This window comes from Zingiber officinale, chromosome 2B (genome assembly GCF_018446385.1).
Source record: "Zingiber officinale cultivar Zhangliang chromosome 2B, Zo_v1.1, whole genome shotgun sequence".
Lineage (NCBI taxonomy): Eukaryota > Viridiplantae > Streptophyta > Magnoliopsida > Zingiberales > Zingiberaceae > Zingiber > Zingiber officinale.
The window spans coordinates 10,012,257-10,025,597 of NC_055989.1; positions in this window are offsets into that span (position 1 = coordinate 10,012,257).

Here is a 13,341-nt window from a genome sequence, read left to right on the forward strand (position 1 = left end):
TAGCCAGGATCACCGAGCAGATGGTCAAAAAGTTCATATGGCAGCACATCATCTGTCGGTTCGGCATCCCCCGTCGACTTATCTCCGATAATGGGCGGCAATTCATGGGAAAGTTGCTCGAAGATTGGTGCAAAAGCTATGGCATCGAGCAACACTTCACGTCCGTAGCATACCCCCAAAGCAATGGTCAAGCGGAAGTAACTAATCGGGAAATTCTTCGTATTCTGCGCGCTCGGCTCGACCATTTGGGAGGAAGTTGGCCGGATGAAGTGCCGGGCGTCTTATGGGCCATCCGAACGACTCCGAAGGAAGGGACGGGCGTCACGCCGTTCCATTTGGTGTATGGCGGCGAGGCGGTCATTCCGGTTGAAGTCGGCGTTGAGTCCGTCCGGATCCAGAGCTATGATGAGGACAACGCCGAGCGGAGGAACATGGAGCTGGACTTGGTCGAAGAAGAAAGAGCCAAGGCGTCCGTTCAGCTGATGGCGTACCGGCAGCGGATGAAGCAAAACTACAACCGCCGCGTAATCCCCAGATCATTCCAGGTCAGCGATCTTGTCTGGAAGAAAGTCAAGCCGGTCGGCGACGTCGGCAAGCTGGAGGCACCATGGGCGGGCCCCTTCAAGGTTATTGAAAAGCTCTGCTCGGGCGCCTATTATCTGGAGGATGAAGACGGACGTCAATTGGACCGGCCGTGGAGCGCGAATCATCTCCAGCCTTATCGGGTTGGGTGAAAGGTGCACTAATGTAACTTATTTTTGCATATATTTTGGTCGCCCGTACCCTTGTAATGCAGGAAGCAAAATTAATTCAAAGGATGGCCAAGGGTTCCGCCGAGCGGCAGTATCGAAGCTAGCCGTAAAGGCCGTCGAGCTCCGACGTTAAATATCGAGAGATGAGCCGGCGTCTATAAACGTCCGAGCGGAAGACCGTCGAGCTCCGACGTTAAATATCGAGAGACGAGCCGGCGTCTATAAACATCCGAGCGGAAGACCGTCGAGCTCCGACGTTAAATATCGAGAGACGAGCCGGCGTCTATAAACGTCCGAGCGGAAGACCGTCGAGCTCCGGCGTTAAATATCGAGAGGCGGACCGGCGAAACGTCCGAGCGGAAGACCATCGAGCTCCGCGTTAAATATCGAGAGACGAGCCGGCGTCTATAAACCCTCCGGCGGAAGACCGTCGAGCTCGGACGTTAAATATCGAGACGAGGCGGCGTCTATAAACGTCCGGCGGAAGACCGTCGAGCTCCGGCGTTAAATATCGAGAGACGCGGCGGCGTATAAATGTCGGCGGAAGACCGTCGAGCTCCGGCGTTAAATATCGAGAGGCGAGCGGCGTCTATAAGCGTCCGAGCGGATGACCGTCGAGCTCCGGCGTTAAATATCGAGACGAGCGGCGTCTATAATCGTCCGAGCGGAAGACCATCGAGCTCCGACGTTAAATCGCGAGAGAGGCGCCGGCGTCTAACGTCCGAGCGGAAGACCGTCGAGCTCCGGCGTTAAATATCGACGACGAGCGGCGTCTATAAGCGTCCGGCGGATGACCGTCGACTCCGGCGTTAAATATCGAGAGACGCGGCGGCATAAGCGTCGGCGGAAGACCGTCGAGCTCCGGCGTTAAATATCGAGAGAGCGGCGTCTATAAACGTCCGGCGGAAGACCGTCGAACTCCGGCGTTAAATATCGAGAGACGAGCGGCGTCTATAAACCGTCCGGCGGAAGACCGTCGAGCTCCGGCGTTAAATATTGAGAGACGAGCCGGCGCTATAAACCCTCAAGCGGAAGACCGTCGAGCTCCGACGTTAAATATCGAGAGACGAGCCGGCGTCTATAAACGTCCGGCGGAAGACCGTCGAGCTCCGACGTTAAATATCGAGACGAGCGGCGTCTATAAACGTCCGAGCGGAAGACCGTCGAGCTCCGACGTTAAATATCGAGAGACGAGCCGGCGTCTATAAACGTCCGAGCGGAAGACCGTCGAGCTCCGACGTTAAATATCGAGAGACGAGCCGGCGTCTATAAACGTCCGAGTGGAAGACCGTCGAGCTCCGACGTTAAATATCGAGAGACGAGCCGGCGTCTATAAACGTCCGAGCGGAAGACCGTCGAACTCCGACGTTAAATATCGAGAGACGAGCCGGCTTCTATAAACATCCGAGCGGGGAATGCCAATAAAAAGAATACAATTGCCCCAGAAACTCGCCCTCAATATCATTAAATCGTCTCTACGTTCCGCTCGGCCCAGAGCCAAAAGGTACATAGCGAAGGACCTCTGCTATCAGAGCGGAAAATTAAGTAGGCGAAGTATTACATGTTTATCCGAACGGCAGGGCAATGCCAGGCACTTGGTAAAAATCCCTTTCGAATACCAGAAGGGTGATAATGGGAGAGCGGATGAACAAATATTTTGGTTATGAAAAAAGACAGCAAATATAAAGAAAACATTGCATTAAAGTCAAAACTTTAGGCTGAGTAGCCTAATTACAAAAAAGGATGGTTCAGTCAAGTGAACAAATTACAGAAACTACTCAATATATTCATAAAGGGTCTTGGGGATGTTATCCAGAAGCGCCACCTGGTCGCCGGCCAGAATAGAAGTGGACTCGGGGAGAAGGCCTTTCGACTTCAGATAAGTCATAGTGGAAGTCATGGCCAAGTCGAAAGCTGTGTACATCCGCTCGCAGATTTTCTTCGAGAATTCGGGCGAGCGGATATAGCCCTGTCTTAGAGCTGCAACCCGACTCGGCTCGGCCTCCTGGTACTCTTTGAATGCCAGTTGACCTGCAGAGAGGGATTCTTGCAAAGCGGTCAGCTCATCCTTATGCTTGGTTGCGTCGGCCGAGCGGCTTACTTTCTCCTGGTCAAGCTGTTCCATCAACTCCTTGACCTTCAGCTCTAGGCCTCGAGCCTCCACATTCTTCTTTTCCAAGTCAGAAATGGCCGTATTCTTCCGAGTGGTGGCCAGGGTAAATTTTTGGTCGAGCGACTTGACTTGTCGCTCGAGCTCGGCCAAATGATGAGCACAGTCGGTTGTTCTCTTCGTTCGGCCGACATATCTTGGGCCTTCTTGACTCATACGCGGATCGAATATGAAGGGCCAAGGCGGACGGACCAACCATGACCTTGGTTGTCGACTCTTCATCCACCAAGGCAAAGCGATTGGAAGCGCAATTTCTTCTACCCATCTCGACGGGAAGAATTAGAAGTCGTTAGTGGCCGATCGGGAGGAAGGAAGACAAAACTTGGTAGATTACAAACTTACCCCGTGGCCTCCTGCGTATGGCCAAATTCCGATGGGGATCGAGCGTGCCAGACATCGGCCCACATCTCGACAAGAGGCCCCTTCATGGTGATAGTGTGCTCGGCGCGATCGGTTGATCGGCCTCTGGCGGCTCTTGATCGGAGATGAAGAGTGACCGAATAATACGACCATGGCCGGGGTCGTCCAAGCCGGTCGGGAGGATCGAGCCGGCACAGCTGCGAATGAATGGTCGGCGTTGGGTGGTTGGCGGGCGGAGAGTCTTGACGGAATAGGATCAATTAGCGGTGGCTCATCCCATTCGGAAGGTGTCGGTCGGACGAAATGGCTTCGACCACTGGCGCCTTGCCTCGAGCGGTGGCCCGGAGGGTTGGACCACTGAGGTAGCCGAGCGCAGGGAGTCTCCACTCGACGCCTCTTTTGTAAGGGCTCCTCCTCCTCCCGAGTTCCTCGGGCGCTTCGTTCTCTTGAGGGGTGGCTCGGTAGCCACATTTTGTTAGGAAGCTTGAGCGGCCGACTCAGCTGAGTCCCGCTCTCTCCTTCATGGGATCCGGCCGGATACCCAGTGCTTCCATTTCTTTGGCGGCCGCGGCTTCTAACGCTGCCGCCTTTCTCTTCAGCCATCACGAATCCATGACGATGTCATGCTGCAAAGAAAAGAAATCAGTTAGCGATCAAAGCAAATGCCCAAGTAAAGTTCTTATCGAAGCCGGTCGGAAGAGGAGTCCGTATAGGACTCAGACCGAAGATGTACATCACTCCTTCATGAAGGAGCTTATTGATGTCGAGTCGCAGACCGGCTAGTATGTTTGCAGCATGGAAGTAGTCCGGTCGGGTCTTGAATTTCTTCAGCTCGGGAGTAGGAGGCAAGTTGACTTGCCACTTTGTCGGGAAGGTGGCCTGATCGGGCATACGGATGTAGAAAAAATAATCCTTCCAATGTTTATTGGAAGTAGGAAGTTTGTTGAAGAAGACCAAGTCGGGCCGAGCTTGGAACATAAAGGTGCCCGGCTCGGCTTGCTTGGGGTAGTAGAAATAAAAGAAGACCTCTGGTCGGAGGGGGATGTTATGAATCTTAAATAAAACAACAACATCGCAGAGGAGACGAAAGGTATTGGGTACTAAACTGCCGAGCGGCACACCGAAAAAATTACAGACATCTATGATGAAAGGATGTACAGGAAAACGCAGACCGGCGGTAAACTGGTCGCAGAAGACACAGAAAGCTCCGCGTGGCGGCCTGTGCGGCCGAGCGGAAGGACCGGCTAAAAGAAGTTCAAAATCTTCGGGGATGTCGAAATTGTCTGTCAGAATATCAAAATCACGTTGGTCGAATCGGGACTGCATGGTGGTGTACCATGGGCCGAGCGACTGGTCTTCGGGATTGGAAGAGCTAGCCATGGGCCGATCGGAAGGAATCAAAAGGCACAAAGGCAGAAGAAAAACGACAGCAAACGAAAGGAGATTTCAAGGATCGAAACTGAGAAAGAAATGCGGAGGAAACACCGGAAAGGAGGAAGGAAAGATATAAAACCTTACAGCAAGGAAAGGGACCAAGGAAAAGGCGCCGGAGAGCGTCAGAGAGCAGAAATAGGATCGCCGGAGCTCCAAAGCGCAGGGGGCAATGGTTGAAATCGCAGAGGCAAGTGAGGAAGAGAAGGAAACGAAGAATTTATAGGGTGGAGGCCGGGCGGCCTCCACCGTTGGATCCAGGTCATGGGAATCAAAGCATGCATCGAGCCGTCCATTTCGAATCACTTTGATCACATCAAAACACCATGCCACCGCCGCCGTACACCGATGGCAGTGCTCCATGTGGCACTCAATCATTCGGAGCATTTAATGAAAGCATGCTCAACCTTAATGTCGAAGATTGGCGCAGAACACGAGGAGATCCGGTGAATGCCATTGTTGATTCGCTGAAGGCTACCTCTATGGTTGGCCGAGCGGAGGATACTAGCACGGAGGAGCCGCTCGGCCAGATTCGTAGTCCAGTCAGTCGGACTATTCGCCTCCTTCGACTAGACTTGAAGGGGAGGCAAGTGATCCGGTAGTAAGAACAGGGGACCCCGCCCTGTGGAGTCAACGCCACGTGGAAGTCAAAGTGGCAGTTGTCCATCCGGAGAGGGCCGGGTCCGACCGGACGGCCGGCCAGCTGTCCGGTGGAATCAAACGTCCGGAGAGGGATGGGTCCGATCGGCTGGCCGACCGGACGATGTTCGACTGATGGTTAAAGGCGCCCTGTCGAAATCAGGGTTCCGGCGCTCAGTGGAAAATGTCGCAGGGCCGAGCGGACTGCACGCTCAGCCAAAGCCATAAGGTAACATACTGCTAATAGTCTCCACAAAGCACGTGATGGAGAATCTCCCCAAGTAAACCACCGCATAGGTCCGGCCGGATGTTGAGAGAGTTGTTCGCCCGGACGCCAGATCTGGAGCAAAGGGGAAAAGGACAAGGGACGTCTTTTTCTGACAGCAGGTATGTTTCACGTGTAGGCCATGCTCCAAATCTTGTGACAGGGAATTCCGCTGTCCCATCGAGGACATGCTTAGACTGTAGCAGTATGGGTTAGGGAAGCTCACTGACAAGCCCTTACTGGGGTATGGGCCAGGGACACGTGTACACCTCGGTAGGTGTACACTCACTTCTTCGCTGCCCTATATAAAGGCCCTCATTCTTCGCCGGAGGTACGCGTTCTACGATCTTCGGAGCCACTTTCTCATTGAGCTTCGCCTGACTTGAGCATCGGAGGGTCGCCGCCGGGAACCCTTCCCGGCCGACTTCTGTGCAGGTTCGCCGGAGATTCGTGCGACCAGACGGAGGCCTACGCCATCGACTAGGAGAGAGCCACGTGCCCAGCGTCCTTTGGTTCGGCGATTCAGACAGGATCACTACCAATCCATGGGAGAAGACGCTCATTAATATTTCAGAGGTAGCGGACGGGACGTCCTGGGCCACCTACTTGAAGCATTTGATATAGCTTCTCAAGGGCTCGACAGACCCTTACTTGAGGGCGAAGAGACAGTGGTCTATCTTTAGGTACTTCTTGTTGCTGGTGGAGTGGCGCAGGAAAATAGTCTTGAAGTCATAGAAGCAGGTGATGTACCCGTTCGGCAATCCATCGAACCATTTTTGTGCCGAGTCGGACAAAGTGTTCAAGAACACTCGACACTTAATGGTGTCGCTGTATTGGTGCAACAGCGTAGCATTCCGAAACTTTTGGAGATGATTCTTCGGATCCTTGCCATCGTCATACTCTTCGATAGCTGGGGGTGTGTACTCCTTCAGTAGCTTCTCCTCGAGCACCCTTAGAGAGAAGGGCACTTGTTCCTCGGGCTCCCCCCGGGGCTCCTCCCTAAGGACTATGACTTTCCCTTTCTTTGAGTCCCTGGGCGGGGAGCTTTTCGCCATGGAGGCGTGCAGTTGCTCTTTCTTATTATAACAGTCCGGGCCCTTGTGGTAATAACCCGGGCCAGGTTCTCGATAGAAGGCCAGGGGGAACTCCTTGGGTCGTTTCCTCTTAGATCCTCTGTCAAAAACATGAGTCGGATCCTTGAAAATTGTAGGCATCTTGTATGGTCGTGAAGTAGTGGTCTATTTTTCAAAAGCTGCCCGCCTCTTGGCCTCCTTGAAAAGTTCGTATTCACCTACCATCATGGTCACGTTGATTCTTCCGGTGTCCTCCATCTTCACGCTCCAGAAAAGATGAAGAAAATTCCCACAAACAGCGCCAAATTGATCCTATCCAGAATCTGAGTCAGACGAAGGTCGGATGAGCTATTGCTGGCGTTGACAGAGAGGCGACTGGAACACCCTTCTCGTATGCGCCCACAAGAACGGACCGTGCTGACGGACGACGATGATTGAGCCGACAATACTTGAGCTCTGTGCATACTCAGACAAGAACACGGAACGTTAAAGGCCAGAAACCAGGGATAAATTCTTCAGAGCAGGCCCTCTGACGCTCAAGTCAGGTACTTTTTCCCTAGAAGAACAGTGTACGAAGGAGAAAGAAAAGTAGAAGACAACTGTGAATGTGCGAGAGAGCGTACCTCTGCAAGGGAGAGGACCTCTCTTTTTATATGACAGTGCGTACCTCTGGAGCCTAACTGATGTCAGGGAATGTCGGGTGTCAAGACTTGTCTGGGGATGGAGGACCTATGGCACCCTTTTGTGGACTGGAAAAAGGTTCTATTCACAGATGATCGTAGATCATTAAAATATTCCCTGACATACAGCAGTTATTCTCTGACAGACGGTTATGATTTCATAACCTTGTTGTCGTGTAGCACCTTTTGTCTCGACCAGGTATGACTAGGGTAGCTCAAGATGATCCGTCGGGCATAACACCTGGCCTAAGTCTGAATATAACCGAGCTATGACAACCTAACTAGTCAGAGCAGGTCAGATCTCACCCTGATTGCACATCCTGATTCAGATATGATATCCTGATCTGTAAGCACCCGATCGGGCATTATGCGTCTGACGACACCCGACAGTCCTACCTCTTCTTTCCCCAACCGTTGACTGTCACGTCCCTTTGACTTCTGATTGTCACGTTTCCTTGACTTCTGACTGTCACATCCTCTTGACTTCTGACTGCCACGTCTCCTTGACTTCTACTGTCATGTCTCCTTGACTTATGAATGTCACTCCCGATGACCAAGCCCTACCATTATGCACTGTATCATGTTCCTATAGTCCGCTAGCTTGGGAGGCTCCTTCTCTCCATACTTTGGAGTTACGATGTTCTCCAGTTGGTCCACTCCATGTGTCCTACTATTCAAAGTGCATCAACTAGGGGTCGACATTGCCGACGTGGAGCACTGGGCTAAGATGTGAAGTTCACTTACGTGTGTAACAGAGCGAAAGAGCTTGAAGGAGAAGAAGAATAGCTTTCGTACGAGAGAAAAAAAAGCCATACCTTTGCTTACCTTTTCAAAGTCTTATACAGTCGTGGAGGTAAAAGGTCCACGTAGGTTACCACATGAGCCCTAGGCGAGCCACTTGGGTAACCACACGAACAAAGTGTTGCCTGCTAACCAATAACACACACGATAAGGGCGGTAGTCGTTGCGTCGTTCCTCTAGCACTATCTAGTTGTTAGCCAAGTGTTGTCCTTAGGGTAAGCAGCCTCTCTAAGATCAGCCTCCGTTAGAGGATGTTCGAGGTTGAGGTCGAAGAGAACCCACTTAGCAATAATCCTTCATTGTCCGAGAACCGTCATTCCCTTACCCCGAAAGTGCACTTCTCCGGGTTAAGCTTCATTTGGTACTTCTACAGAGTTACAAACGTCTCCTTTAAGTCGGGCATCAGATCATCAACCAGTAAGGATTTGACTGCGATATCATTAACATACACCTCAATGTTATGTCATAACTGCTCGATAAAGACTCGATTCATGAGTCCTTGATATGTTAATTTGTCATTCTTCAATCCAAACAATATAACGACAAAACAAAAGGTGTCATCTGCAATGACGAAACCAACCTTGCTCTGATTAGCTTTGGACAAGGGGATTTGATGATAGGCATCCGTAATTGATATGGACAAGTGATCTGCAATAGAGTCTACTAGTTGATGAATACGTGGCAAGAGATATTAATCTTTAGGGAAAGTTTTGTTATTCAAGAAGTTGACATTTACACGAGTCATTTCCTTGATGCTTTAGGTATTAATACCATATTTGATAACCAGGTTAGGTATTGTACGCCTCGTGCATGCCTAGCTTCTAATAGTTTTTGCACCTCCTCACATAGGGTTGTAAATAAGTCAAGTCTCGCTAAGTTTTGTATTATTCAAGCTTGTATGATAAGATAACTAATTAAGCCAAAGGAAATTAATTTATAATGATAAAATTTTAATGAGACTATGAAAAAATGGTCATTAAAAGTATAATCTTTTAAGTTTTTATGAGGGTAGAAAAAACATTATTAAAGAGTTACATTATTAGTGACGAATTCTTAATTTCATAGCTATGGAGAACAAATCTTGTCATTAATTAAATATAAAATAATTTATCTCATAATTACCTATTATTTTTAGGTGTTAAAAAATTTATTTATATAGTACGTTACACAATTTTAAACCCCAAGCCGTAAATCCAAAACCTGAATCACCCGACGACAAAATAATGAGAAAACGACACAAGCAGTTTGATCCACAGCGAGCTAGCGGCGCATCGGCATCTCCTCTCCGCAGCGGTATGCCTCGCTCGTCTCCTTGGCTCCTTCCCTCTCCGTAAGCCCTCCTTCCTTCTCTTCTCCGCAGCAGCGCTCTTTTCCTGTTCTCTCGCCAGGCAACGACGCCGCCTCGACCAGGCAGTGACGAAGCCTAAACCAATTTTTTCCTATTCCCTCGCCCGGCAACGACACTGCCTCGCCAGGAAACAACGAAGTCTAAACCTATTTTTTCCTTTTCCCTCGCTCGACAGCGACGTCGCCTCGCCCGGCAACGATGCCGCCAACGACTACATAGATTTTATTTTTCCCTAAAATGCATTAGCTGGATGCTTATTGCTTGTTTGTTTATTGATCCTGTCGGGAAGCTGAGAAGACGAACCTGCCGGTATGACGTGTCTGAAATGTGGACCACGTCCTCACGACCTGGTGGTGAGCTGTCCTCTACGTTGACCAGATCGTCGGAAGTCCTCCTCCGGTCAACTGTACCTGCATCCAGCGACCGGGTCGCCCCGGCCTCTGGTACCTCGGTGCTCGAGGCGAATCCCACAGATATATGAGCAACCGAATACTAATGACAGAATAATTAACTAAATGCAGAAAAGGTACGAGAACGTGCCCTGGCCCAAGGGGGCGCCCTCGGATGGATGGATGAGCTGGTCGAGCTACTGATCAAGTCGTCGCAACCCAGGCAGCATGTAAGTCAGAATATATCCTCGGCTCACAGGCCGGGCTACGACACACACTAACAGCTCCTAGGCCGGCTGGTAAAATGTCTCACCATCATAGCAGTAATACAAAGAGCAGAACATCATGGCTCGATGGCCGGAAAACACAATTGATGTCTAGAAACACCGCGGAGGGCTGGATCTACGCCAAAAGCAGTGGAGACAACAAATGTACAGCCGTCGATGCGGACTGTCAGGACTCCGGAGCTAGCTGTGGGGCCGTCGGAAGGGGCAACGGCGGCTGCCGGCGGCTGTGGCTACCGGTGGCAACACCTGCGGGAGGTGGCAGCAATTGCGGGAGAAGGCGGCAGTGGTCCGCCGACGGCAGTGCAGCGAGGAAAAGAGAGAAAGTAGTGAGAGGGGCGGCCTGCGACGGCTCCGGCGAACTGAGGCGGCTCCGACAGCAGCATCTCGAGGAGAACAGAGGCTATGCCGACCACAGGAAGAGGTGAGGAGGAGAAGAGCAGTGGTCGGAGACCCACAGCCGGCCCTGCCACCTGCGAGGAGCGCTAGAGAGATGAAGAAACCCCTCTCTCCTCTCTGTTGGCAGCCGAGGTAGGAAAACGAAGGAGAAAACACTCCCCGGCGGCGGCGTGTCCAGCCGTACTGTCGCAATGAGGTGGAGGAGGAGGGTGGTGACGGCGTCGCGAGGCGGAGGAAGAAGAGTGGCGGTGGGTTGCTCCAGTGGAGACGTCACAAGCGGGAGATGGAGAGGAGGAGATGGAGCGGCCTGTGGCCGGCGTCGGCGCCGGCGAGGAGCCAGAGAGGAAGAAGGTGACTCCATTTCCCCTGGCGGCAGAATCCGCAAAAACGCGAGCCCGCCTCTCTCTTTGTTCCCTCGTGCTTGCCTTAATCACCAAAAAAAAACCTAAACGTCCCCTTACAAAAATGCCCTTCTTCTTTCTTTTAATTGCCTTTGACCCCCTCACATATCCGGATCACAAGCCTCCCCTTCAAGTCTAGTCGAAGGAGGCATGAGTCCGACTGACTGGACAGTCTATTGCAAAGAATTGAACCACTCTCGATGTTAAAGCTAAATCGCTGAACCAATAATATAATGTCGCTCGAGCGGTCGCTATAATAGTGGTGTCGTAGGAGATGGTAACAATACTGAGCGGACCAAGTCTGTAATCGAACCAATGCCGAGTGCGCAGCTGCGAAGATACCGACCGGACGATCGAATTGCTATCGATCGGATGGATAGATGCTAGACGAACGCTGTCGTGCGAGCGATCGAAATGATGCCGATCGGATGGATAGATGATAGACGGACGCTGTCGTGCAAGCGATCGAAATGATGCCGATCGGATGGCTATGAAAGTGCTGACTGCGTAGCCCCAAAAATAGTCAACGGGCGATCGTAAGGTGTCGGCCCAGCAATCGAGTAAAACTAAGTGGCTGATGCCGTACGGGCGTATCATGCGCAAACAGAGCTGGAGTGTCGTAAGCCGAACATACACAAAGCCCAGAGATCCTGGTCCACAACCAGTGGGGGTACTGTCCGTGACCATCGGCAATAACTCAACCCCAAACGAGGGAGATAAAAGGCTCTAGTATGCTTCATGACACGTGAAAACCGCTCGGCCCCGAACGGGGGAGATAGATGCTCGCGACAACGGCTCGACCCCGAACGGGGAACATAGATGCTCGCGACGACGGCCCGACCCCGAACGGGGGAGATAGATGCTCACGACGACGGCTTGACCCCGAACGGGGGAGATAGATGCTCGCGACGACGGCTCGACCCCGAACTGGGGAGATAGATGCTCGCGACGACGGCTCGACCCCGAACGGGGGAGATAGATGCTCACGACGACGGCTCGACCCCGAACGGGGGAGATAGATGCTCGCGACGACGGCTCGACCCCGAACGGGGGAGATAGATGCTCGCGACGACGGCTCGACCCCGAACGGGGGAGATAGATGCTCGCGACGAAGGCTCGACCCCGAACGGGAGAGATAGAATAACTGATGCGCTCAACCCCGAACGGGGGAGATAGAATATCTGATAAACTCGTCCATGTAGCGGTCTTCAAGCCGGGGTTTTATAGTCGCCGGTTCGACTCTACGGTTTAACGTCTAGGCTAGACGGTCTTCAAGCCGGGGTTTTTATAGTCGGCGGTTCGACTCTACGGTTTAACGTCTGGGCTAGACGGTCTTCAAGCCGGGGTTTTTATAGTCGCCGGTTAGACTCTACGGTTTAACGTCTGGGCTAGACGGTCTTCAAGCCGGGGTTTTTATAGTCGCCGGTTCGACTCTACGGTTTAACGTCTGGGCTAGACGGCCCTGAGGGCTAATTCAAACCCGGTCGATCGGCTCGGGGGTCTTCGCCATCGAGCCCGTGGCAGCCACGGACTCGTATATAATCCTCCCGGCCGATCGGCTCGGGGGTCTTCGCCATCGAGCCCGTGGCAGCCACGGGCTAGTATATAATCCTCCCGGCCGATCGGCTCGGGGATCTTCACCATCGAGCGTGTGGCTCGTATATAATCCACCCGGCCGATCGGCTCGGGGGTCTTCTACATCGAGCCTGTGGCTCGTATATAATCCGCCCGGCCGATCGGCTCGGGGGTCTTCTACATCGAGCCTGTGGCTCGTATATAATCCGCCCGGCCGATCGGCTCGGGGGTCTTCACCATCGAGCGTGTGACTCGTATATAATCCGCCCGGCCGATCGGCTCGGGGGTCTTCTACATCGAGCCTGTGGCTCGTATATAATCCGCCCTGCCGATCGGCTCGGGGGTCTTCGCCCGAGGAACTAATGCAAATCATATAACTGACAGAATAAATAACGGGAAAACTGACCGGGGTCATGAGAATGGCAGAACTCTCCGGCATCGTCCATCTTCACGTTCCAGATCAGGTGCGTTCCCACAGACGGCGCCAAATTGATCCTGTCGGGAAGCTGAGAAGACGAACCTGCCGGTATGACGTGTCTGAAATGTGGACCGCGTCCTCACGACCCGGTGGTGAGCTGTCCTCTACGTTGACCAGATCGTCGGAAGTCCTCCTCCGGTCAACTGTACCTGCATCCAGCGACCGGGTCGCCCCGGCCTCTGGTACCTCGGTGCTCGAGGCGAATCCCACAGATATATGAGCAACCGAATACTAATGACAGAATAATTAACTAAATGTAGAAAAGGTACGAGAACGTACCCTGGCCCAAGGGGGCG